This window comes from Nothoprocta perdicaria, unplaced genomic scaffold (assembly GCF_003342845.1).
Source record: "Nothoprocta perdicaria isolate Ctin4 unplaced genomic scaffold, notPer1 scaffold_222, whole genome shotgun sequence".
NCBI lineage: Eukaryota > Metazoa > Chordata > Aves > Tinamiformes > Tinamidae > Nothoprocta > Nothoprocta perdicaria.
Genome location: NW_020455427.1, coordinates 368,187 through 395,113, shown reverse-complemented (window position 1 = coordinate 395,113; position 26,927 = coordinate 368,187). Strand labels below are relative to the sequence as shown.

The 26,927-nt window shown below is 39.4% G+C and overlaps 1 long non-coding RNA gene across 1 annotated transcript in view; it reads right to left on the bottom strand.

The window, feature by feature from the left end:
- Positions 1-17,199, bottom strand: part of LOC112947177 — a 36,249-nt gene extending 19,050 nt beyond the window's left edge. Inside the window, exon 1 of the long non-coding RNA XR_003249358.1 lies at positions 17,154-17,199. This is a non-coding gene — a long non-coding RNA (uncharacterized LOC112947177). The remainder of the gene's footprint in view (positions 1-17,153) is intronic.
- Positions 17,200-26,927: the final 9,728 nt, after the last annotated feature.

Sequence of the window (26,927 nt, the reverse complement as noted above, 5' to 3'; positions counted from 1 at the left end):
CTGAGAGTGCTCGCTGGGCAGCCCGCAGGTGCAGAACGACCAGGGCACGTGACGGGCACGTCTGCTGCGGTGATCTGCAGCTACGCCGCGCTCCAGCACTACCACACCTCTCCGCAGTGACATTTAGGCAACCATCCTGTTGCGCATTTAGGGACAGCATTGCTGTTAAAAAGCATAATGCATTTGGTTAAAGATAGGTTACCTGCCACTAGGTAGACACTATGACTCGGTCAGTAAAAGGAGAGGGAGGCCAGAAACATTACTTCCATAAAAAAATAAAAACAATAGGAATTCTCATATCACAACAGTATCTCTGTTTTTTTTTATTTGTTTGTTTTTAATGCAAATTTTAAAGGGAATTTAGGAAAGTAAAGCACTATGTCAAACTGAAAATGTCAAACAATATGCAGATGTATACATATATACAGTTACATATACGTGGGTCTGTAAGAGCACAGTAATTGTTAGAAGTCATTGAAAAGATTGTCTTCCCCCCTCCCCCCTTTCCTTCCCTCCGCTTTTAATTAAGGGAAAGACATTTCTTCTTGAAAAAATGATTGTGCTTTACAAAGGTACTGGCACATCACGTGCTTTGCTCCGCACCAGCAGTGCTGAGAGCAACGCAGCAGCACATAGTCTGACAGCGTCTTCTAGGTCACCCTGACCTAGAACTAGTAACTTCAAACCACAGAATTCCCAAAACTGGACTCTGAAACCTGGACCCACATAAAGGGCAGCTTCCAGATCAAGGTGTACAAAAACTAAGCACTGTCCCAGTCAAAAGTGTCCTCTAATTTTGGTAGACCAGAGCCCTGGCACAGGCTGCCCAGAGAGGGAGTGGAGTTGCCTTCCTTAGAGATCTTCCAAACCTGTCTGGATGCCGCCCTGTGCCACATGCTCTAGGTGCTCCTGCTGGAACAGGGGGTTGGACTAGGTGATCTCCAAAGGGCCCTTCCAAACTTAGTCAATCTGCTGTGGTTATTCAGATAGCCTCAGAAATGACTTGCAAATGGGTTTCACAGAAACAGTGCAATAAAATACTGTGTTACATACCACTGTGGAGAAAATTCAATTACTCACAGTGGATCTGGGAGCTCTGCATGAACAGATCATTCAAGATGTGCCAGAAGCACAAAATCCAAAAGCAGGTAGAGTCTTCTCTTCCAATCAAGGCAGGTTCAGCTCAGCTCCAACTGACCTCATCAAATTTTTGCTTTGAAGCAAAAAGCTTTCTGATTCAATAAGCCACGGCTAGCAGATACAGTTTTCAGTTTCAACTCTTCCAAATGCCTATTTTCATGCTGAAAGATGTCAGTGCTGGATGGGATTTGTACCCAGCTGGCTACATCCGTGCCAATGTCTGGCCACCTGCACGTAACTCTAATGTCTCCTTACAATGTTTTTCACCACTTCCCTGGCTATTAAATGAAAGCATTTAATGGGCTAAATTAAAACGTTATCTTCCCTGCGCTTCCCAAATAACATCCCATATAATCAAAAGAATAGCCCATAGAAGAAATTATCACCTACTCTTTCAAATGCCTTTGTGAGGACAGAGAATTTTAATCCCTCCATAATTAACATTTTATTTGGGTCATTTGAATCCAGGGATTTTGCTTTAGCTTTCATCCTTTACATGAAGCTATATGCCACAGTGTTTCTTCACAGTTATACTTTATATAGCAATGCAGTAATTATACCCACTCACCTTCAGATAATCTAGTTCAAATACAAAATACAGTGCAAATTTTGCAGTACATTTAGTCCTTGAAGTGGGCCAAAGTACTGGGATTAATAGTGATCTCAAGTTTCTCAAGTAGCTTGTTTCAGGAAATCAAATAAATTAACTGTTTGCTTCCAACTTTTTATGGGAAATTTTTGCTATGCGGATGCCACTAACATCAGTAAGCCCGGTTCAATGGCTAATGCTCCTGTTCTCACCAGACAGAAATCAACAGTTTTCCAAGATGGGAAGCAAAGTGTGCAATATCCATGAGCGAACAAGACACTACTGAGGAAGAGAAAACTGGTTTAAAAGACACCTTGAATACTCAGCAGGAATCGAAACAATTGTATGAAGTAAAATATTCTCTCCAAAAATCATGACAGTTCCCCCAAACCTGGCTGATTTACAACACAGGCCTAACTGAAAGAGTAAAAAACTGGAAATCAAAATAACCGTATAACTACAACACAAACCACAGGTACATTAGAAGCACAGAAGACTTCTGACACTCTTTTAAAAGCTCCAAGCTTCACTGTCAGTCTTCTGAAACTGAGTTCTTAAGAGTGAAAACAAAAAATCAACTCTGAAACTAGAGTAAATGGTGTAAAAGAGAAAAAACACTTTTAGATTTAGTAGAAAATATTTCCTACTTCTGCTTATGATGGGAAGATTACATCTTCAGTAAAAAATGAATCAACACATAGCTACACCCTGGAAAGTACTTAAGTTATAAACTGGAATGAGAAGTTCACATACAACCATAAACCTTTTAAGGACTTAAATATTTCAGGGGGAAAAAAAAATCAACCGCAAATAACTGGCTACAGCGTGTTCACGCTGTACTGGCACAGCGGTTTTCCCCGCACTGGGCCGAATGTGCCGCAGTGCCCGTGCGTGCAGGTCCGAGGCACGAAACCCGCAGCTCGGCGCAGCCCGACCAGGTCGGCTGCTACCACCTCCAGCGGAGCTTCCAGGAGCTGCCTCTGTCGTTCCCTGTTCCGCAGGCGCCGGGCAGGGTCGGGGCCGCGCGGCAGCCGCCCCAGGCCCTGCAGCTCCCTGAGGGCGGCCAGCGCTGCACGACGCTGCTCCCAGGTGATCACCGGCCCCGAGGAGCCGGGATGGACAAGACGGAGCTCGGACACCACGAGCTACTGGGAAGGCAGCCGAGTCAAGGGCTGCTTCAACAAGGTCTCAAAATACAGAGACAGAAACACTTACCCTCCACTAATAAAAATACATGTCTACGCATAAAATTAATGAAGCTGATGAAACAAATGAAATGGTTTCCATCTCTAACAACCTTTTGCTATAAACAAAGAGAAAGCTGGATATACGTACAGAAGACACAGAAGCTTCACAGTCAGGTATAATTTTCTCTATGCACTCAAAACCTTGCAGAAAACAAGAGAGAAATCTGGTTTGAACAATTACTTCGGATTTTTCACTGTTAAGATTTTAAGTATTTTAGCGCTAATAGCATAAGGTACAACTAATATCCTAGTTGCTATTACTTTTTCTCCCCCCAGACAATTTAATGCATTTTTTCCCCAGAAGTCAAATCTTTATTTGATCCGGAAAAATCATAGCCATGTAGGAGGATTAAGTCAAATTATTTATGAAGCAAAGAAAGTATGAAAACAAATGGATTTACAATACAGACCCAGAATAACGAATGTTGAAGGAGCTCCTCATCCCCAACAACGACAGAAAAAAAGATAAGTGATAATAATTTATCATTATGATCTCAGAAGCATATCCCCTTGATGTTGCCCATTCAAGTCTGTTAGTATAAATGTAACAGGTGAAGTTCTCCATTTTCTACTATTCATCATCTGGAGATAAATTTATTTTTAAAAATGTCTTTTCTGGAAGCAGAATTTGGCACAGTATGAACCCATATATCCCCCGGGGCTCACAACATCAAAAATACAATATTCTTTTGTGTGGTTTCAAGGATGAGCTCTGTTCAGCTCTTGAACACAGCCTTTACTTTACACTGAAAGATTTTTCCTATGTCTGCTCCATCATTCTCTCCTCTGTAAAAGGAGAGTGAAAGTAGACTATTTCTCAGCATCATTTTCTTCTTTGGGAGTGATAAGGGGAGAGAAAACAGTGAAGAGATGATGAGTAATCAGAGGAAGGATAAAATTAGTATTTAGGTAGAGGGAAGCCGCTAAAAGAAGAGCCATGATAAACTAGACATTAAAAAGAAAAGATAAATATTACCACAATGCAAGTATACATACATTCAGCATGCTTTCACACAGACTGTTAATAACCTTGCCATACTGGGGCTTCTAAAGAGAACCATACCAGCAGACACCTGAAGCACTCCCTGATGCTCCCCCTCCTGATAAAAAAGAGTCTTCCTCGATTTATATCTGGAAATTAAAAGTTTTTCCTGCATGAGAATATCACAGAAGCCTATTTATCTAAGCCTAATGGAGAAAACCAGCCGGTCACAAAGAGTGGTTTAAAGAATCACGTAACACTAATTGGTACAGGCTATTTAATAACCATAAAATCCATAATATCTTCTGACTGATTGCCCCTTTTTCTTTCTTTTTAATTAAGAGAACTTTTTATCCCTTCATGACACTACTACATTATTTAGCAACATAAAACAAAGCTCTTTGACTTGGTCAAGCACCATCACTACAAAAAAGTGAGAAGAAATAGTTTTGCCTTTTTAATGTTAAATTATATACTTTTTAATGTACTGAGATCTTCTCAAGAGATTTCAGTATAAATAAAAAATACAACTTATGTGGCTCTACAGAAATATGAACTACTGAACATTTGTCTATTAGAGCCTGAAATGGACATGCAAGCATCACTCTAGATTCTATTCCCTAAAGCATTTTTTTTACACTTTATTTACATAACATTATGTAAAAATCAGAATTAAGTTAGAGAAGTTGGTGCTTCCTAAACAACCGCAGATGATCATCTATACTGATATACTGATACTTTGAACATGAAAAGGATACAGGGAATCACCCTTAAAGGCTTTTTTTCTTTAAGATGGGTCTCTTCTTCTCTATAATTACCCTTCTCTAAATTACTTTCATCATTCTCCATCATCAGTCACTTTGACACAATACAAGGATATACAAATACAAACAAGTCAATACAGTACTGTAGAATTCAATGACAATAAAAACAGACACACTTCCTGGGCTGAGACATGTTTCAGATGAAAATGCTACAAGTTGCAACTTCAGCCAAGTTCAAGACAGTATAAAAATTGGTATAGAACCATTTTACAGAACAAAAATTATCTATTTATATATGAAGAAAACCCATCAGTATGACAAAAGAGAAATGCATTTGAGCAAACAGGTTTGATGTTTATCATTCAGCTATAAAGTCCCCCACCTTGTTCATTTCCACCTCTCTACACCCCTTCCCCCCCAAAAAAAAGGAAACAGAAATCTTGTTTATATAGTAACAACTTTATAACCTAATACGTCACATAGTAGCTTACAAGTATTCCAGTCCAAGGAAAAAAATAGAATTAAGGTATAACATGCTCAGTTTTCCTTCCAGGCAACGGTCTTCATTTCTGTAATTGAGGCTGAGATGACAGAGGGATTGCCCCAGGAAGTGACACTCTCAGATGGTCTGAGGCATGTAGCAAGGTCAAGTGTTTTCATTTTTCTAATGTCAATATAAATTTGTTTGATGATTTTTAGCCCTGTTTTTGTCCCAAGTCAACAATGTGAATTCGTATACACCTGCTATTAACCACTAACTCTAAATTAATCTACCATGTGTCATTGCCTCCCTGAAGTGTTTGGAGTTTGTTGCCCTAAAGCCCTGTTTTCCTTCAAAATAATTTAAATTGTAGAAAATGTTTGTAGAAAATGTTAATAAATGTTAAAGTTGTTGTTTTGTCCGAGTTGGCTACTTAATTTTAGAATAAATGTCAGAAGTTTTGATCATTGCATCTGCAACCACAAGCAAATGACAGCTGCCAAGTTTATATTTAATATCAATTCCAGCTTACACTGTATACAGCATCAGATCCACATATGAGAAATTATTTTACATATACAGTCAAGTATAAATAGAAACATTTAACAATTGACTTTCTTTAGACTTTATTCACATTGCTCTCAGGCCAAAATGAAGGCTAAGCCATTTGAAAACTTGATTGCAACACACAAACATGTTCAGAATTTTCCCCATTTTATTTAATCTACCAATATCCCAAGGACATGGTGCACATAAAGAACACTGCTGCCAGTGTAAAGACCAGAGTGACACCCACACTGAGAGCCCTCCCGCCTGGACACGCGGCGCAGGGCTGGCAACACCAACACGGGCCTAGGGCCCGTCCCTCCAGCAGGAGCGGCTCCACGTTTCCAGCTCAGAGCCCCCTCCGTCCTTTCTGTCACCAGACATTTGCCAGCTCTGACTGGGGTCACAAGTCCCTCGCGGATGCTGGGAATGCCCAGGGCCCGCACGGCTTCAGCGGCGCTTCGCGAGGACGGTGCAGGAACCACACAGTCTCTTTCTCCTCCTCCTGCCTCTCGCTTTTATGGCAACCAGTTAGAAATAAAAGCTCTTGCCCGAGGCATTAAAATTACTGCACTGCCACTCTCCCCACCACCTCACCATCGCTCATTTTCAGCAGTATTTTCTCATAGGATAATAACTAGCAGCCCTGGTCTGGTATTTCTTTTCACGACAGCAAATCTTATTTTCCTTTTACTATCAGGAGGCCTTTCTGGCAACTTTTACCAATGTCATTTCCCATAACACATGTACTCTTTCTTCCCTCCTCCTCTGTGTTTTTGGCTCATGCTTGTACAGACGGGCAGCAGCTTATGCTGACACATGCTACAGCTGATCTAGGCTCCAGACAAACGGGAAGTCTTTTTTTTTTTTTTCCTGTATTTTCTATTCTATGATATCCTGCACTATCACAAAAGAAACATTTAATTGTCCGATTGCTGGCCTCCATTTTCACTTCTGGGAGACAGAGCTCATATCTTATCCTTTTCAGCTGGTATGCCCTACTGTCCCCAGTGACTAGCTGAGAATTACACCACTCTCATTACGATATATCATTTCACAACTATATTTCATGCAGAGATGTAAGATCAGTGAACTACTCTTAGCTTACAAGGCTTTAGTACTATAAAGGCTTAGTAATCACAAGTGATTAGAATAAGCTAATAGCTTAACAAGAAGACTCCCCAGTTACTGAATTAGCCTATTGCAGTATTATCCTGAACTTTCCTCACTAATCACTGATTTTAAAAATATAAGCAGTAGTGATAGTACTCACTAGACTCTTCACAACCTGTAGTTACACATGATAATAAAAGATGCCTAGTTACATATTTACCTGAATTTTCTTAGTGTACAAGAGGACTATTTGGTCATATTTCTGACTGCTGTACTTGGTTCTGATAAACGGTTAAGAGACCAAGTTGCAAAGTAGGTAACAGAGCCCTGGCACAGGCTGCCCAGTGAGGCTGTGGAGTCTCCTTCTCTGGAGATCTTCCAAACCCGCCTGGATGTGACCTTGTGCCCTGTGCTCTGGGTGCCCCTGCTTTGGCACAGGGGTTGGACTAGATGATCTCTAGAGGTCCCTTCCAACCTCAGCCATTCTGTGATTCTATAATCACATATATTTATCCACTATGGACTTGGATTTTACTTTACATTTTTCACCAGCCCCTGTTCTTATCCATTAACAGCCCTCTCAGTATGCTTATTTGACCCCACACCCACCAGCTATTGATATGGACTGATGTCTGTTCTGTCCTTCAGCTGAGCCCAAAGCCTGGCTTTAGGCACAAGGCAGATCAGATAAATGCTTCTGCCTGCTGGCATTCAGCAACTCTCTCCAAAGGGAAGAGCCTCTCTCACAGTAAGGAGAAGCTGAGGAGTAGACTCAGCTGGGCAGGAGGAAATTCCCGAGAGCTGTAGCACAAAGCAGCTGGGCACTGCTCCCCCATGCACGCAGGCACTGCAGTTTAGAGGCAGGAATACACAGAAGGCCTTGCTGTGGAAGTACTTAAACTCAGGTTACTCTCTGTGGAACACTAATCCCAGTATAAATTGGCTCAAGTAAGTCTACAGGAGGGATACTCCCTACAGCCACCCACATCACCAAATCCTTCCTATATACTTAAGCTTCCTCTCTGAGACACTAGTGGGTATTGGAAAGCTGATGGCCGCAGAGCTAGTTCTGATTGCTAAGCAGCAGATATTACAGAACAAATATATGAAAAGCATTAGAGAAAAGAGATTGAATAACCAAAAAAGAAACCAAGTATTAGCTTTTAACCTCGAGCTGCCACAGAGGACAGAAGAACAGAAGGGAACAGGGAAACAGGTCCAGGACAATCAAAGATGACATCTTGAATTTAGAGGCATATTGCTGCTAGCATGGGCTTGTACATAAAAATTGCTTTTCTGTCCTAACGTATGACAAGAATATTCGAGTGAAGTTGCTACTACAAAATGCCTGTTATTTATAAGGCCTTTTATGATTGAAATCACCTTCATGCCCTTTGAACTATGTTCAATGATCAAGAGTGTAAAGCAGAAGCGCTGCAGTCACCAATGGGTCTTGCATCAGTAGAGTTCCTTTTTAACATAAAAGTGAAAAATTAGCAAGTGGGACAGTCCATCGGGGCGGGGGTGAGTGTCAATATGGCCAGTGCCATTCTTTGGGAGGCATGCTACTTTCTTCAGTTCTGGTCTCCATCTATCAAAGCCGGAGGCCTGCAGAGCCCCGCGCTGCACCCAGCCTCATCAAGCAGCTCTGTAGCACAGTGCCATTCTCTTTGATGCCAGCACAGACTGTCCTGAGGATACTCTGCAAACCCTGCAGTAAGGACAGAAAGCAGGTGTTGTGATAAGACATCAATCTCTGGGCCACTCTAGGCCTTCTCCTTAGGGACAACACAACACTTCTCTTTATAGAAAACACAAGCAAAGTTCACTATGGGGATCAAAATACTTGCCATGTCAGGTAAGCCTGCCTCAACACACAGTGCAGTGGCAATGTTTGAACTTCTTTCTGCTCTACTTCACAGGGCAGCTGGATTTTCCCATTTTAGTCATGAATATGCTCAACTCCTGCCCCAGTCTTTGCTAACTAGCTCTAGGGCTGCAGCTGAACTAATCACAGCTTGCCCTTCTATACATCAGTGCCTTGAATTTTACAAGCAATTGCAGATGAGACTGGAACTTCAAAATGTTGAAGTGACTCTTGCCTTTAGACATGCAGTTTTGCGGATGCATCCTTACACTCACAACAGCATCAGGGGAGGGCAGTCCACTGGGAACATAGTCTCCTCTAGCCATCTAACTGGCTAGAACTGCTTTTGAACAGACTCACAGCTCAACAAGGAACACGCTCAGGCACTGCATCCTTCAAGGCTAAGTTTCAGATGTAAACAACAAACAAGGTCTCCAACAAATCCCATTGTAAAGAAAAGCTGCTGCGAAAAACAACCTTGCTTACGCTGGCCAAGCACACATAAGCAAAAATCTGGAATGGTCTGTCACCATTTGTTTGGTTGGCAGCTTACGCTGAGCTTTACCAATCTTTTTTCATCTTCATCTGAAAACACACACTTCACCACTTTTCCTTTCAAGCTTAGAGAAGTGATGCTGCTGCATTTTCCATTCACATATCACTTGTAGGTCCCTTGTCAAAAATATTTTTGAAGCATGTCATATTCCACTTCCAGTGCTGTTTGTTCCCTGCCTGCTTACGTTTCTGCTGTAATATCCCTGCAGATACCACAGCACTATGCTTTAGAGTTGCATAACGATGTTTGCTATGTCTTTACTGGAATCTCTTTTCTGTGATCCTCCCATTACCACCCTATGACTCCAAATTCATGCTTCATTTTTTTTTTTCCTATTGGATTGAGTCTTCGCTGTTTAGATGAAAGAGATAGGATCCTAGTATTAAAAACGTAGGTGTATTTCAACACTCCAATATTGCAGCTTTGGACCACAGGCTCCATAGCTTTTATACTAATAAGAAACCTTGACAATTTCAGTCCAGTGACATATTTACAAATTTTGTTTTAGAAAGATAATAGAAAACAGTGCTGCAACTCTACTATTACAAAACACATGAAACAATGATGTACATTCTGCTTACAGGCATGAAAGTATTTGCCTTAGTTTGTCTCATTCATTTGCTTGCAATAAATCTTCAAATGACTTTTCTTCCTACTTCTCATTTGTTTTTCCCTTTTCTTGCATTTTTGCAAGATCGTATTTCACATACCATCTGTACCAACACAGTATACCTATTAAAAAAATACTTGAAGTAACACCAGCTCTGTTCAGACTAATATCCACTTGCAAACCACCTACTAATTTTAGCTGATGGCACTCACAAGCACATCAGCTGCTGAACTCTCAATAATAATGATTCTCAACTTACACCACTGCTATGAGAAGCTGCAGAAAGCTTAATTTATTAGTGAAAATTTACTTAAGTTATAAAGTACAACCGTATCTATTAAATAGTTGGCTTTATTCTCATTAGAAACATTTATAAAGTAGCCCCCTCCTTCTCCCTGCCAAAAAGTCATAGGGTTATTGGTAGTTCATCAGATACAAATAGTATCTTTCTTTTAAGTTGTCTCTGCACAGACTCGCTGAGATTTTCAGCTTAAATGTGACAAATCATAGCAACTTTACATTGTGCTGTCAGTCAACAAAACGTTAATCTGCCCAGAGAGGGTGCTGTGAGAATGAGAAGGAAAGCACAGGTAAGACTCCACAGCAATCAGAAATGCCTACTTACATCTCAAAAACTGGAACCAGCTACAACAGTGCAACATGAAAAAGGGTATTTGGTCAATGCTGTGAAAGGTCTGCAGGATGACTCAGTAGATGGCTTTTTTTATCCCCACAGAAATTGCACTGAACCACTATGATGGCATCAGAAAGCTCCAAGTTTCTGGAAATGTAATCCCCCAGATAATGTTGACAGCCAAAGATTTATCTGCTCCAACCTAAGCTTGCCTGCTGCCTTCAGTATTCTCTTTGATCTGAATGGGATCATTCAATATAGTTGTTTGGGCACATTATCAGACTGAGTCGCAGCTCCCATTTCTGATCCTTCGTCATCATTACAGATTTACCATTTTAAAGAAACATGTTAACAAACATGTTTATAATTTTTTGCATGCCTTTATATCTTATAAAGTAATGCTCTTACTATTTGAATATATCTCATATTTATTGTATTCACAGTTCCATTCAAAATAAAAATCTTAAAGTGACATAATCACATGGGTATATTGTTCTGCTCCAAAATGATGTTTTCATTCCTCTCCATCCCAAATGACACACAAATTTCAGTCTGCTGAAATAGTTCATTAAGTTTAAAATATCTTCAAGATTGGTCACTGTAAGGTAATATTATATGCAATCTGTGTGGATGCCTGCAGAAATTTTGCAGCACGACCATCTTGTTGTATTACAGAGCCCTATGCTGGAATGGGTAATATACTCCAGTGCAAACAAAAAAAATAAACTATGAAGATGCAAATCCAAAACACAGATCCAGGGTTAGATTCCTTCTGTGTTAATTTGCTCCTCTGAGCTAATTATTGCATTTTTAAATGCATTTTGTACGAACTATTGTAGGAGCAATACTGAAGCAGGGGAGGAAGGGGAAACAAAAACAAAAACCAGTTGTTTATTTCAAAAATCTGAACACCTGCTTTCAAATTAGTCTCACAATCCCCTCTCACCTGGAATAGCATTGCCTTCAATTAGTGCATATAGTCAAGAGTGAGTCACTTTAAGAATCACTAGAAGCACTTTAGGAGCTAACAGAAATGATTCTCTAATTCTCCATTTTGAAGGATGAATTAGACTTCCATAGCACTCAGGTGCACAGCCAGACTGTTATTTGATAAACAAAGTTATATTGGTTAGGAGTGAGAACACATCCTGAATATAGGAAAAAGCACTGCTGGGATTTCACACCATAACCACATGTCTTTGAAATAATTATTTGGTGACTCTGAGCCCTGAACAACAGTTACATGATGCCACTGAAGAATGGGACTGCTGTGATGAACAAATACCTATTATTGTACTCCTTTAATAGGCACAGCAATTGGATAACACTTTTCAGCACACAGAACAGTCAAGGAGTCCAGCAGCTTCTCCTCCTTCCTGAATATTATTAGCTGGTTACATCATGCAACCTAATCTTGACAGCCCCTGACCAAATTTATGGAAGGCTTTACCACCACTACCAATGGCAACAGCAACTCCTCCAGAAAACTTCTGCATTCCCGAATTATTTTGTGTCCACAGGACTTATGTCAATAGGACTTTGCCGTCAGAATTAAAGCCGAAATACAAAAGGTCTTATTCCAAGAACAGTGGTTAAAAGGAATATTCATGATATACTTTATATCAGAACATCAGTGATGCTGTTCAAATTTTATTTAGAGACTTCCCCAAAACTTTTCTGTTCATAGATGTTTTTTAAAAAGCTCTAATAATTTTTGATAAAAAATGCACCCGTTTTGCATTTCTAATTTGTCTTTTCCTTAAACTATCAATCATCACATGCATCCAGCTGGGAAATGTGCTCAGAAAGCAAGTGAGGCAGGGAAGAGAAATGCATTGAGCAGTCTGATCTGCTGCAGAGCTTCAATATACCTTTTAGAGAAAGAAATGTAAAAAAGGGAAATATGAAGTGCAAGAAATAAACTGCAGGCACATTCTTAACCCTTTTGTTTATTAAAGGACAGATGCTGTTTGGAACCTACACATATAGGGAAAAGGGAAATGTATCCACCCCCGGGGCAGTAGTGGTCAGGACGCTGCCTTCCCCCTGTCCTGCCTGCAAAGAGCAGGATGGGCACAGGAGGAACCCCCACGCCCAGTCCTTACACAGAAGGGAATTCAGAAATTTCAGAGCCTGAAATATGAGATTTCTCCCAAGATCCCTCAGAGGGCAACACAGCCCCTTCCCCCTAACTTCAATCCAGCTGGCTACATCCAGTGGTTGCTGTAAGGGGCAAGCACCGCAGACCTGTGAACACATCTCTGTTGCATCACTCCCTCTGCTGAGAATTCCTCCAAGGAAAAAAAGTGAGGCATTAAAGACAGCTTTAATAGTAGACAACTCTTCAAAACCCAGAGAATGTTACAAATGGACATTATCAGCAGCTGAACTATTCTATGAACCTCCACACTTGCATAAAAAAATGCCAGGGAGAGTGGACAATGGGATGCTCAATTCTGGAGAGCAGCATCACTGCAGACATATTCAAGAAGATTTTCTTAAAGATTAACTCAAGGAAACTCCATCAAAAAAGCTACTTAAAGCTTTTCTTAAGTAGCTATCCTTAAGAAGGAAAGTCTTCACTTCACTAGAGGAGTTGAGGTCAAAGACAGTCATGGAAATTAGAGAGACATTTTGCCACTTTTTTTTTTTTTCCTATGAAGACCCTTTAAGTCTTTATCAGTAGTAGACGAGCATTTAAAGGCATCTGTCTCACGCTGAAGTCTACAGGAAACCTAATATCTATAGTCCACATTCTAAGCCCAACAGCTAAACTCTAAACCTTTGTCCAAAGGCAAATTCAAGACTGTTGAAAAATGCCAAAAAGTAAAAGCAGACTCCTGGGTACACCAGGCTGTTGCAGTCCTGCAGTGTCAAGTTTGCCCCAGGGTGAACAAATCCTGCTAAGTGTTCTCTGCTCAGTGGCCACAAGCACAGAGTGCAGGAGAAGGAGATGCCATGCGCAGGGGCTGTTTTCATCTTCTACCCTGGCTGGTAGCTCTTAACTCATTCCTTCTTTCCACAAAGTGTTCACCCTTCAAAACAAAATAAAGACATCTCTGGCTATATACGTGCACAGAGGACAAGAGCACTATTAAAAGCATTAGATTATTTCATTTAGAGAAAATCTTATTATCTTATGCTTGATGGAATACAGTAGGGAGTTGGCAAATTGTTTAATGTGTAAAATGTACATAATCGCATGTCCCTGCATTATGCATAATTTCCACTCTCCAAACTTGAAGACAACATTAAGAAATAAAGTTCAACTCCTAATAAGCCATATTAGTAATAACGACATTTGCTATTATTTTGCTTCTATTACAACAGAGTAACCCTGATGTAAGCTTTGGCTCTTTGCTGTTTTGCAGCATCACATCTATAATCAGAATAGTTTGGGTATGCAAATATACACTGCAGATCACGGCAGTAGCAAGTTTTGTGCAGAACAAACTGTCTATGCCTAGAGAATAAAAACACAGCAGAGGGGACGAGAGGCACGGGGTGACAGCAGGGGCCTTGAGCATGCGGACACAGGGAGCCAGGGCTCCAAGCAACCCAGCAATGGGCAGCAGCACCTGCACCCTGGCCACATTCACACTGCTCTCGAGCAAAGCACTCCTCAGCCAGCCACCCTGCCAAAAAGGGCCTTCGGCTCAGCTACACGAGGAGAGCAGTGTGGTACTAAACTTATATTACTGAATCCTTGGTCACTTAGTAATGGGTCATAATTAACTGAGAGGAAAAACAGATTTCTTGAACGCCATGGTCTGTGCCAAAGCATCGCTAATTAATCAGATAGAAATCAAAGTAGAAATACTGCCCATGAACACTCATGTGCGTTCACTTTTAAGTTCAAGGTATATTTCAAATACCTTGCAGCCCCCATCCTGTGACTCACACCCCATGCAAGACACAGTGCTTAAAAATATAAATGCATAAAGGTCTGAAAAACATGGCCTTTTGGGATCGGATTTACCTCTCTAATTTGTGCTTCATCCCTTCTACCTTTTTTCTTTCTTCCCCTTCCCTCTCCCCCTCAAAAAAGGCTAGTAAACTTTTCTTTCCTATTCAATTTTCATCATTCCTTCTTAAAACTGCTAATATCAATACATCTGAAGCACCCTTCTGAGCTGTTTCTCAAAACACGAGTTCTTGAGGGCTACATCCTCCCTTGACCCTATCAGTTGCCTCTGGAGCAAGAGGCCGCGTCCACCCGTCCTCCCTCTGCTTGCCCGGCTCCTCCTGCGAAGCAGGACGTGGTTGTTGCTGAGGGGGTCACGCACCCCCTCTCCCTGCTCTCCACACCTGCCTCCTCTCCAAGCGAACATCTGCCTCTGAATATTCACCAGGCAGGTTCAGCCACCGTAAGCAGTTACTGCAGCACTGATGTTCTGCATAATGCTCCTCTGCTATCTTTTTCCCCTCAGACATTGCAGATACTCTCATCACACTGCCTGCTCTGTCACCCCATAATCTGATTAATCCTTCAGTTGGAGGCTCAGTTCAAATGCCTGGCTTCAGACTGATCCCAAACCTGTTAATTCTTTCTGCAACATGGATAAAATTTGACATTTAAAAACATCTATAGCATTCATCCAGACTTTTATCTCATTTGATTTCAGTTAACATTCTCTTTTCTCTGGCTTTACTAGGCGGTATTTAGCCTTCCTAAAAATCAACCAAAACTTTTTATCCTATGTGGTCCTCCACCGATTCTCCATTGTCTATTGTATTAGTCCATCATAGCTCATCTCAAGTTTCTTCATTTTTTCTTCCCACTAACATACCATTTCCTATTGCCAGCCAGCACAGAAACCCAATGCTTGCTGTTAGGTTTTCAGACTCCTTCCCATTTTGCCCAGTGCTGCCCTACGGTTTTGTCAGGCATTTCCTTTAAATATCTGCAACGCTTCTACATGCAGCTTACTACATCGCTGCACACCAGCCCTGCCAGGGCAGCCCCACTACCTTTTCTCTGTATAATCAATTGTTTTAGAGAAGTTGCAAATAGTTTGGCAGGCAGGGACTTTTCAACTGAACTTATTTTGCCCATAAAAACAGGTCAGAAAAGGAGAACCAAGGCTAGAAATGCAAATAAGAATTACCAGCAAAGAGCCCAAAAGACAGCAAGCTAGCTCAAGGCAGCATGGATGGCGGACAATTTCACATGGGCAGGGCAGATTCCAGCGGCACAGAGGACTGGGGAACGCAAGGGTAGTTTGGAAGGGGATGTGGATACTTGTGTGTCTGTTGGCACCTCTTCCCACCTCTTTCCCTGACCTCCCTCTCATCCGGAATGACCCAGGGAGAACAGGATCTTCCTATGATGATGCTTTTTTCAAACCAGCATGGACATACAGCAGAAAAATCCTTCAATAGCTCTACCCTGACTTAACAGACTGCTGTATTGTCTGAGGTGTCTAGTGGGTCACCCCAATGGCTCAAGGTCTACAGAAGCCTTGGCTGTGAAGGTAAAAAACATCCCAAATTATTCTAATTCAGAAAGTCCAGACTTCTGCAACCTGACTTTCTGCTCAAAGACACATGTTCAACACCTCTTTGACATGAAGGAGAATTTTTCAGAACTGAAAAGAAAAACAATTCAAATCTCAGCAGTTTTAACAACTTAATTATAATGCCGCTCGGTTACTCTACTGGGCCCATTAAGAGATCACATGCTGCTCAAGGCACTTGCTCAAGAAGTTTTGTAGGCTTTTTCTTTTTTTTTTTTTCTTAATTACATTCTCATATACATACATATATATATATACACACACACACACACACACACACACATATATATATATCTCGGGCCAATGTATCACAAATGCAGGTTCCAGAAAGCTTTTCTTTAGCTCCTTAGAAGTCCCATCTATCTGGCAAGAACAAAGCTTTTCTGAAAGGAGCAGAAAACAAATCCTATGTCTCATATATTAGACTGAACCTCTGACTTACAAGCTATAGAAGGAAAGTTTCTTGTCTTTGTGATTTTTCTTGAAGAGGAAGTATTTCTTTTCTTTGTATTTTTTCATTAAAATACTAGAAAATTCTCCCATTTTTTTCCCCAGTGTGGACTGGGCTTCCGTGTGTGTGCACGCAATCCTACAGAAAACCATTCCCAGCAGAATGCCTCCTTAGCAAACCTCTGCAGGCATAATATGGCCATGAGCTTTGAGGTAAAAAGCATTCTTTTTTGCCTAAAGCGACATTGCATCCCAAAACTGTTAAGCACGTGGTAAGAGGCAAATATGATGGAAACAACCAGCTCATGGCCGCAGTGACTCTGTGAGCTCTTAAGGCCCCCAACAACACAGTCATATATGGAGCTGGTCCAATAATCTTAAGATGGGAATTAACACACTTGTTCCAAAATGACCCTAACATTCAGAACATTTGGCAAGTCTGGGCACATGACTTTTTCAGTAAACTAGTCACAGTTGAAAAGGTCATCTAATAAAATCTATTTTAAGAACAGCAAATAGTTGAAGAAGAGTTTCTGAATTTAATTGTTATTATTATTGGCTTTTCTAACTTTTCTCATTTATACTGTTTAATTGTGTAATGAAAAATGCAACAAATCTTGGTCAGAAAACATATGCCACAAGTTATTCCCCATCTTACCTTGTATTGCCAGTCTTATCTTGTTCCAGTTATCCAAAGTTATCCATTTAATCATCTGCAATAAGATCATGGAGTATAGATTATGCCTGTTTAACAGTTTTAAAGATGCTCTGAGATTTATGGATCTTATTACAGTTGACTTTTGTTCCCAAATAAATAAACGATGCTGAGCATTTCATTATTTTTTGTTGTTGGTAAGTGAAATCATTTTGGCTCTATTGAGCGTCTAAGATTTTTATTGTCTTGCTCTACCCATCTATCAGACAAAAGCATGAATTAAGGATTAAATTATCACAGCTACATACCTCCTGTGAATAACCATTACAGAGAAGAAAAAAGGGTTCCCCCTTTTCCTTTTTATTTCCCTACTTGAAGCAAGCCCCTATCAATCATCCCATTTTCCTCCAGATACTTCTGAGAATCATGCTGGGTAGACTTGTGTCATTTTTTCCATTAAAGCACACCAATCTATATTTTGAATTTGTTCCTCTACAGGAACACATTTCTTCTTGGGGACATTTTGAAACTATCTGGTCAGCTGTTACTTAACAGTTTCATATTTTGGCAGCAGCCATATAAACAACTGGCACAAGTGAAGGTACTGCCACTAAAACAGAATACCTTTACCACTGGTTTTCAATTTGTTGTACAGTCAAGTCAATAATCTTGCATTTCCTTCAGTTGTTGCGAGAGCAAAGACAGAAAACTTACAATCTCATAAACAAGTCGAACAAAGTCCCCTGGAGACAACAAGAAATATCCATCCCTAGAATTAGGTTTGCAAACTTCTCTATTCAATTGACTTAGAATTAAAAAATAGCATTCTTATGTTGTTTATAATTTTCTGTTCACGCTTGAGACTAGTCCCCAGAATCCAACTGCAAGTGATCAAGTTACCATGACAGTTATTTGCTATACAAAAAATAATAATTTCCATGTAAATTGTAATTATGCATTTCTATAAATTATACATATGAACTAGAGGCCTGCATTGAATCATCTATTAGCAACCACATGGTTAGCTATCATATCAGTACTGCCCAGTTGTTTCTGAAGCTATGGCATCTTGATGGCTTGCAGTCATACAAGTGTACCCCAAATCAAACTGGCAGACAAATGAAAGAAATTTCCTTATACGAGATGCAGAGACATGTCCTTTTCTTGCTGCTATCTGTTTTAAAGAGCATGAGCTCCTTGGTGACTAGAATGGCATCTTACCAGTTAAGAATTCCTATTTTCTGCCTTGGCTTTCTGGCGAAACAATCTATGAATAATTACGTGATGTTTTGGGAGTTACCTATAAAAATCTCATTCAGAAGGAACAGAAGCCTCATGATGAAAATCCCATCAAGGTTAATGCTTGGTAGGATTTTCTAATAAGAGTACTGTTACAAGCAACACTCAATTTAAATTGCAGACTTAAAGAGGAGTCCACTGCTCAGCAATAACAGAATACAGACATTTTGCCAGTGACCTAGCAAGTCCAATTCAGTGCAGTTTAGAAAGTGATTCAGAACTAGCTCTCCGGTACTATGAATAATGATTGATGAACACTAGCTTCCATCTAAAAATGTGGAAATCTCAAATTAAAGTTGATGTTCAGCTTTATCAATCCCTACACACAAAATTTCTGGGTTACTTGGACGATGCTAAGAAACTAGGCTTGTTTCAGAAACATGCTATGAAAATTATCTTAGATCTGAATTAGCTAACCTTTAGTGAGACAATAAAGAAAGTTTGTTTAGTTTTGAACAATTTGATCACATTCCAAATCCATACAAGATGACTTAAGAGACCATGTAACAGAGCAGATGAAGACACAATTAGATACAGTGACTGAAAGCTGGGGAAAGACCATTACACAACCTTTCTTTGGTCTTTATAGGCTGTAATTAAATCCTTGAAGCTACTTACCTGGAGTTGTGGATTCTCTCTCACTGTAAGACTAAGGAAGGGCACAATGTCACTTTGAAAGGTAGTATAGTTATACCTTCCGGCTGGCTCAGACTTAACACAATCCAGAAAATTCCTCTATGTGCTCTATCAGCTACAAAAATGGTTACTCATTCTGCTTCCTTACAAAATTTAAATAACAAGTAATTTAGGTGGGACGGTAATTCTTTCGAGGACATCCTTATTTCCAACTTTCCTCTCATTTCATACTTCAAAATAATGGTATAAAATCATATTGTTCCTAAACAGCATCTGAGCATTTACTTCACATTTATTTCTTTTTAAAACACACTACTGATTTCTAAAGTCTCTGTCTCTGTAATATCCCAAACTGATTTTTTTTTTCCCCCCCAAGACAGGTTGAACATCAAAATGTGTTCAGAATCTAAGACAGAACTTTCTTAATAGGCAGATTCAATTAAGACAGATTTTTTTCCCCTCCTCTTCTTCAACACTGTTTAAGAGCATTTTTTTCCCCCCTTGCTGGTATTTATCATAAATGCATCTTATTAATCCTGCCCTCCCTGCTCAATAACCTCAAAGGTGTCCAAAGCAGCTAAATCCTAGTATTGTTATGGCAAAATCCATGTCAGTCCACCTCAATTTGAAAAGATTAACAAAATCAGACATCCTAATCTCTAAGAATTAGTTAATTTATTCAATGACTTAGATAAAATTTTCAATGTTTAATAACAAGGTGTGCAAGTTTAAAAGCCTGCCCTTAGTTAGGAGTGGCAGATGCTGTTGCTTACTAAACACAAGTTTTTATAGCAGAGTTCAGTAACTCAACCAAGGTAGTTCTGATGCAATCAATGTAATTTCACAAATTACTTTCCCTTAGCTGTAAGAAATGAGGATCTCTAAGATGAGCATCACACTTCTCAGTTGTTTGGTTATGCCAAGGAAGACAGAAGTCTTTATTACATTTACACACAAATTCATTTCTGACTAGGAATGTGGGCACATACCCAAAGTCAGAATTTCCACAGAAGGAGATATTTTCTTGTAAAGAACTATTGCTACTTGTGATACTAGTTAGCTACAACAGGCATTAAACTATGGTTGATACTCTCTCATCACCAAATGACTACATTGCCCTTTTAGTCTGCTCCAGAAGTAGAAAATATCTGAAATGACTTGTAAGACATATTACGAGTCCTCTCTGGAACAGAGTATTGTTTAAATAAATATTAGCTGGAATATTCAGAATATACTTATAATAATATTGGGGGTTAATTTTCTTCTGCCCTCATTTAGGGGTTATATTGGAGGTGAATGGATGCTCCCTCATCTCACCAGGATGGTAGGTCTCATCTGTGGAGCCAACCTTGCCATCTTCATATCCCAACTGGGCAAACTTGTGTTGATTAAAGAGTTTTCTGCCCAGGCAATTGGCAGATAAGAAGTCGCAGTGCTCCTGCAGTGCAAAAGCGCACGCAAGAGATGCTCACACGCAAGAGAAGCTGTGGCAACTTCTCTTCAACATTCACAGGTATATGGATTATTGAAGAGAATGAGTGAAGCTAAGGAGAAGCAGCAGTGGAAACTTTGGGGATCATCTCGTATCTGGAATTTCCTTAAGAGAAGGAGAGCCACCAGGGCACTCTGTAAGGCCTTTCATGCTGGAGTTAGCCTACACCTACCTCAGCCATGTAATTCAACTTTTCTGCTTTCTTTAAGACATTTTCACATTCTTTTGTATCTAAAATACAAGTGAGGCAAAATTACAGTAATTCATCAAGCTGGGTGCCCTACAGCATTCACATATAATCAACCAAGGTGTTCTTTTATATCATAGATAAATCCTACCTCCCTGGTCATAGGCTACTTATCTGCACGCTACAATATCATACTTTTATGATATTGTACTTAGGTACCCAGAAGTACCTAAAGGCAGATACAAGCAAGTAAATCACAGTACTAAACAGGACTGTATTAGTAAGTTTTGTTCAAAATACAAATCAAAAATCAACGTAAATATTGGAAATGAAGAAAAACAGTGTAGCGCATATGACCAGTACTTGTGTTATTTTCAGATGCAGCCATCAGGAGTCCAGGTATTTACAGCAAATAAGCATCTCAGATTTAGGAAGCGAGCAAGAAGTAGTAGGTTGATATATTTATGTTACTTGGCATTTATACTCAATATCTTTATGACACAATTCTTTTGACTTTATTTAGTTGTAGAGACTATTATTTCTTACAGAAGCATCACAAATCAAAATATAAACCTACATTTTAAAAAGTTTCCACTCGAATATTCAACACTCCAAACTGCAGCTGAAAAAAAAATATGATATCTATTCATTTAATTATCTTCTGACCCCATACTACTATCAAATGTTTCTATTATGGGTCCTAAAACATGTTTTTCTCATTTCCATTTACAATGCAGCGAAACAATATTGCCACGGAAAAACTGTCCAAAGGTGGGGCAGTAGGAGGCCAAGTATCCATCTCTACATCATCAGCCCTTAATTTGTGCTTTCAGTAGAAGCACTGCCCAGTTCATGCAGTCTTCCCTGAAAGTCTCCATTAACAATGGAGATGCATCCACTGACATGGATGACAATGAACTGTGCACAACAGAAAAACATTTGATGGGAAATACCGTACTAACAGATTTTTTTAAGCAGTAGTTTGAGACCTTGATTTCAACTGGAACGTTTAGAAGAACACATACATATAAAGGAAATAAGTTCTATCAGTATCAAGATGACAAGAAGACTTGAAAAAGAAAAAACCTTGAGGAATTAATACAAATAAGGAACAAGTGTAATATTATAAATTATGCTCTTAGAGGCTAACACCAAAATATCTCTCATGATACAAACTTAAAATACAGTGAGTGTGCCATTTAACACAGATAAGGAAGCACCGGGTCAGGAAATTATTAATACGGACTTAAGAACTGAACAAGGTCCTGAATAACATTTTCAATTCTGTTAATCCATTACTCAAGAATGATGAATTCAGACTGGGAAACACACCGGGATGAACTAGCAAGATGATTAGGGGCACAGCAGGATTTATCACAAGAGAAAAAGCTAAGCCTCTTCTCTTGATTAGCTTAGCAAAGCGTGGGTGTGCAATAGCTCATTTACAGAGAAATATGAAAGGAAATAAAGTGTACAGATCTACATAATAAGAAAAAAAGACATAAAAACTCTCCACCGATACCTCTACCTGGAAAAAGGAAAATTTTTCTTGTCACTAGCAGAATTCAGGAATTCTGTGATATTCTGACAGTAGAAGTGGAAAAGAAGAATAAGAACACAATTTCCAAGTGAGAATTGGTGTTATACACACCTTGAAGTGATGATCCAGGAATGTGTGCAATACCAAAAAAACCTTAAGTAAGCCTCACAATAGCCCTGAATTTAAGTTTTTGTCCCATGCCCAATTGCTATTAGAGTGCCCTTCTGTAAGGCCTGCACTCATCAAAGCCATTTCCCTACTTTGGAGTGTCCTACAAAGAACTATTCCCAACAGGACAATATTCATTAGTTCGCAGCCTTCTTCAGTCTTGCGCCTCCCACAGGAGCGAGGACAACATCCCTATCTGCCTAGCAGCTGATTAAGCAGGCACGTCTTGACCACCTACAGGAGATGGACATTTTTTAGGAAGGGAACAGCAGCCACTCCAGAAAGTGGCCACCAGCTGCACTGAGGGCTTGCAGGCCCAAATAAAACACACGCCAAGTGCCTGCTTCACTAGAAGGAAACACACGTAACAAGAGCCAGAAAAGGTTGTTAAGCTATAAAGCTGTCACCCTCTTAATAAGCAAAGGCTACATATATTTATCTATACTATCTACTATCTATACTATCTATACTATCTATAGATGTGCGTGTGCGCATATACGCACACTAGAATCACACCTTTCTAACCTCGCCTTTACAGAATTCATGTTATTTGCTTAGTTATGAGTCATTATAAAGACTTCCGTATATATCTCAGACATACGAAATTGCTTATCAGCAGCAAATATCAAAAAGCTGTTTTCCATAAAAACAGAAACAAGTAAAATCCTTGCACATTCTTCCTCAAACACAGAATTTTCTGAAGTAACTAGTTACCTACACATCGTATAGCATACAGCTTAGGGTTTTCCAAACACTTAAGCTAACCTGTCTACATACTAAGTTAATTAAAGATGGTTTCAGAAATGAAATAGGTTTAATTTTTTTTTTCTTTTTTTGTTTTCCAATTCCAGTATTCTTGAAAAAATAAAAATTCTTCTCGCTAGAGGGCATAGATTATAAATGACTTTTCCATCTGTCTCTACCGAAGGCCAGTCAGAACATAATACCAAACAACAGGGATGTTTCATTTTTTCTTCATAAAAGTTACAAGAAGGGAGAAAAACATTCTTCACAATTACAGCATCCTTTTAACATTAACTACAAAGGTCTCAGTAGGCCTTCAGAAGAAAGCACTGCAAAAACAGCACATCTTCCAAGGACAGAAATACAGTGTCTGCAAGAGTATAAACACTGCAGGTGTGCAATTATGTGATAATTGGATTAATGGCTGGGAATAAAAGGAAGTATAGACATCTGGCAGAACTCCTGTAATCAGGAAAATGTAGCTGCTTGGGTGTAAACTGGGTGGTCGTAATGACATGGTGGACTTAGCGTACAGATAAGGAGGACAGGAGTCCAGCTAAATTTTTTCACATCTCATTCTAGGTTATTTGAATTTAGAGCGGGATATTTTCAACACGCGAAAAAACAAACAAATCTTCTAGAGAGAATGAAGACAAATAGGTTTGGTTGACATAGCTGACTGAGGTAAAACTACTCAGATCTTCAAGTACATTACTTGAAAAATACTGTCGTATTTGCAGGCACTATAATTAGCTTTCAAAACCCTTCTTTCCATTCACATACACAACCCCAAATTTAAACACCACTGTAACAGATGTACTACTGCTTGGGAACTTAAAATGGCCTAAATTCATATGCATCAGTGAGTGGAATTGAGGAGATGAAATTCAATCTGGAAATATGTTCAACCAGCATGTCCTTGGATTACATAGTGTAAAATAAATAAAAACCTAATTTATACAAACATGGTAACATGAAATATCTCAAATGAGTAAATGACCAAGCAAATAAAACTCTTACAAGTGCTTGCAAAACACCCTTCTGGAAAGCAATACAATTAGAGAAATAGCACCACAAGGTCAAAACCTCAAGGCATGCACGTATCCAGACGTACCAGAAATGTGCAACTATTAAAACTGAAGATACTTTCTTACTGCCACAGCACTTCTTAGCAAAGTACCCAGCAAAATACCCAGTGAAACATCTGAAGGATCTCAAGCAAGCACCACCAAGAATCAATTCAAAGACGAAAGATTTTATCCTGCCAGATTTTCTCCGAGATAATAAAAGACGATCACGACAGGCAACTTAAGAGGGCACTTCTACTGATACATATAGAAAGCTCTCAGCAACTTTGGGGAGCAAAAGTGATTACCTTTCTAAGAAAATTAAATAGTGTGATGTCAACTAATAAGAAATCAATGATCAGGTATATGGGTTTCAAAATAAATCACAGATAGACGTGATGTTTTAGGTACTGCTCTCAGCAACAAGGATCAGATCACTGGTCTTTGAAATCCTGGATCTTCAGTACCCAAGTAGTCTTCATTTTGTCTGGATGACTGCATGTTTTGATGCAGACACCAAGCTCCCAGACAATCATTTAATTCCTTCTGGGTACTGATTTCTCCTTGTCTGTCCTCTTCACAACAGGTGAAGATTGTTTTAATCTCTCACCTTAGCCATGCAGCACTTTGGGAGGCTTTGCGGTGGCCAACGGCCCTTGTAGCCCTTGGATTGCTTTGTGGGGCCTCCACCTGTCCTTTCTTTCCAGCACAACAGCTTCTTGCTCTCCATCTCTGAGCTCAGAAATCACCCGCGAAGCACTTCAGAGCACTGCAGCATTCAACCTACCGGCACAACAGGGAAACAGCAGCAGCAGCAAACAGCCCTTGCCTGACAGAGCTCCTGTCCTAACTTGATTCCTCCTCGTGGTGCACAGAACAGGATGGTGTCATCTATCATGTCCAACTCTGACATTTTACTGTTTCATTTGGCTCACCCAGAAAGCCACCAAGAGCAAAGAGGTTTTTTTTCTCTTTATTAATACTGTGTCCCTTATGGAACAGGCTGCCAAAACACTATCACAGTCTCACCTCACTGTGAGCTCAGACAAAAATTTGTTTTCAGACAAGAATATTATTTTCACCACCATCTCCCCATCCTTTGAGTTTAGAGGAAAAGGTTGTCTGTATATTATCTTCTCATTAAGAAATTGTCTTGTTTCTCATTTTCACTAGGTGGAAGCCAAGCTTTACTATAATCTTTCCCAAACAGGAAAGCAAGTATCAATTAGTAATGCTACGGCTACTGCATAGTTGATTTATAGTAACATCACAACAAAAGCTGTAAAAAACCCCACACATACACACACACCTTTTTATATTCCTTTCTGTATTTACTAACCTTAAAAAGAGGAATCAAACATTAACATAATCAAACATAACATTAATAAAAGTATTTGCTCCCAAAGCTTGCTCCAAGAATTCCCTATGGTAGTGTCCTGTCCCAGAATCTTTTTGGACAATACCCATCTTTTAACTATTCTCCTTCATTCAGTTATGATTCTCATAGGTAGGGCTTTCACTTCAACCATGTCAAGGTTTTAAATAACAACAGGTAAACATGGGCTTTTAACACTGCTGTCTTGGGCACACTGTCTAAACCCCATTTAAAGATTTGGGGTCTGCAAATGCATAAACACAGAGGGGCGCCCAAAAGACCTGAGTATTTGCCACAGCTACATCTCATTACAGTTAACTCTCATGTTACTGTAGCTTAACACTGATCCAGTTGAAGTGAAAAATGTTTATAGAGTACTAGAAAGGTTCTCAGAGGGAAATCCCTCATGCATTATTAAAAGCAAATTCCAGAAAGACAAAAAAAAGTCTGTGCTGACAAATGTTAACAGGTAAGGAAATGGACAGAAAATAATGAAATTATTTCTCATGAAGCAGCTAGGTTCTCACAATACTTCAACTGATTAAGTTAAAAACATAAGAATACGAAAACTATAAGCCTGTGTCACTACCAGTATTAAAGTTTACTTGCTAAGAGATGGACTCACAGGGATTAAAGTTCTACAAAAACGTAAGCCAAAAAATAAGGATATTTCTATATCTTCTTCTATCTTTGCAGAATTCCTACAATAATTGTATCAGTATTCTGACAGTCAAATTACTACTTGTAATTTCTTAACGGATCATTAAATATTAAAGTATGAAGCAATACTGCTATGTACTGATCTGGAATAAGTTCAAAGAAAGTTACTTGCTTATTTGTTTCCCTATTTATCAATGTGCAAATAACTGAATAAATTTTTATCAACTTACAATTTCCTTTAATTTCTTCTTATAAGAAAATCCTTTTTTATTAGCTTCTTTTTGCACTCCAATGTTGTGTCACTCATGTGAATGACTAGAGTAATGGAACTCTCCAAAAAAGAAAACCAATGTTTTTTGTTCATTCTCATTTAAAAAATTAAGCAAATTTATTGCTCTTTCAGAAATAAGAGGATCTCATTTTATCATCAGTTGATATTTAACTCTTAAACTCAATAAATCTTGATTTTCAAAGTCAATACTGTCTCAAAGGATTTTTGTAATTCTGAATCTTTTCCTTTCTTCCTTTTTCCCCCTCTCCTGCTCCAGAAAATGCCTTGCCCTTGATGCATATACTTTGTACCTAACCAAAGCACAAATTCAATATTAG